This window comes from Aulostomus chinensis, chromosome 1 (genome assembly GCF_037954235.1).
Source record: "Aulostomus chinensis isolate RoL2024-O1b breed Wild chromosome 1, RoL_Achi_v1.0, whole genome shotgun sequence".
Classification (NCBI taxonomy): Eukaryota; Metazoa; Chordata; class Actinopteri; order Syngnathiformes; family Aulostomidae; genus Aulostomus; species Aulostomus chinensis.
This window is the reverse complement of record NC_141320.1, coordinates 37,685,076-37,686,495: the sequence shown is the minus strand read 5'-3', so window position 1 is coordinate 37,686,495 and position 1,420 is coordinate 37,685,076. Positions and strand designations below refer to the sequence as shown.

Below are 1,420 nucleotides of genomic sequence, written 5' to 3'. Positions count from 1 at the left end.
TCATCTGACAGGAGGAGTTTCTTTTCCCAGTGATTCCACTGACAGTGAAAAGCTTTGTTCATCATACTGGTCTGATAGGATCAACTACTGGTTGCTCTGGAGTGCAAACAGCAACCTGTCAGGAAACATTAGTCAGATCAAAGCCAAGATTAAAGAAAGGGCCTCCAGATCAAAGACAGAATTGATGATGATGTCATCAGGGGGCTTTGATAGTATATTTATTTGTACCTGGAATTCTGTCTTTGATCTCAGGAGGACATGAAAGAAACCCAATTGAGGAAAGCAGAGGAGAACATTCAGCTTCATTAGAAACACTTGAACTGTTGAACAGTAGAATTTGTTTGAAACAGTTTACAACACTGAGTGACAGGACTGAAGAGGGGAGATTTTGGTATTTTCAGTTTAATTCTAACTTAAAACTGGGCATGAACATTTTTAGTCGTTCATATTCTAACATACAGAGGAAGTCATGACATTCCCTTTTTTTAACCTGTCCTGTTCAGGAAATGGAAATGGAAATTTAGCTGCTATGTTGAATCAGAAAAACCTTTTGAAGTCTACTTTTGCTTCAGTCAGAAAGTGGACTGTTGTTAACTCTCACAATGGTTGGTGACTCTGGTGGAAGAAAATATCCTTATGAACCTCTTTTTAACAGACACATATTTCTAAAGATGCAGGTTTATTTTATTTTTCTTCTTTTAGCAGAGGATGGTTTCGATCCATCGACCTCTGGGTTATGGGCCCAGCACGCTTCCTCTGCGCCACTCTGCTCTACCATTGACAGAACAGTCCTTGTTTTAGGAGAGCATTCTCTGTGTTTGTCTCTGCCCTGCTCTCCTGCTCTCTTTCCCCTCATTTAGTCCTTGACATGATCCATGCTCTACAGCTCTGCGGGTGGAATGAAGACCTGCGTCTGCTCTGCCCGTGCCGTCCTTCGTCTCAACCTAAATTGTTTGACCCACCTTTATAATGCTGCAGACAACACAACCAAACTGGCCCCGATCAGGATTTGACAGGCCGAAACATGCCCTAAAAACACCAAGAATAATATCCACCACCTTCTGAACGGGGCCTGGCCCGTCTCCTGCATCAGGGGCCGCCGCAGTCGCCCATCAGCTGTTCAACAGCTGTTCGCCGCAACACTCAATGAGACAAAGACATCGAAGCTCAAACTGCTGTTGAGGAAGCCGTGATCGTATAGTGGTTAGTAATCTGCGTTGTGGCCGCAGCAACCCCGGTTCGAATCCGGGTCACGGCAGCATGAGATAAATTTCTTTGTGTGTATTGATGGACACAAGCCAAGCAGAAATTTCCCACAATGCAATAGGGCAGTGTTTGGTCAGTGTTGAGCATGTTGATGTCATATTATTGTGTCATCACTTGACCAGACCCAAAAGTAGGCTCAGGTATCAGTTTCTTC

General features: G+C 44.0%; 1 non-coding gene across 1 annotated transcript; it reads right to left on the bottom strand.

The window, feature by feature from the left end:
- Positions 1–699: 699 nt before the first annotated feature.
- trnam-cau (transfer RNA methionine (anticodon CAU)) lies at positions 700–771 on the bottom strand. The gene has a single exon. It is a non-coding gene; the product is annotated as a tRNA-Met (tRNA).
- Positions 772–1,420: the final 649 nt, after the last annotated feature.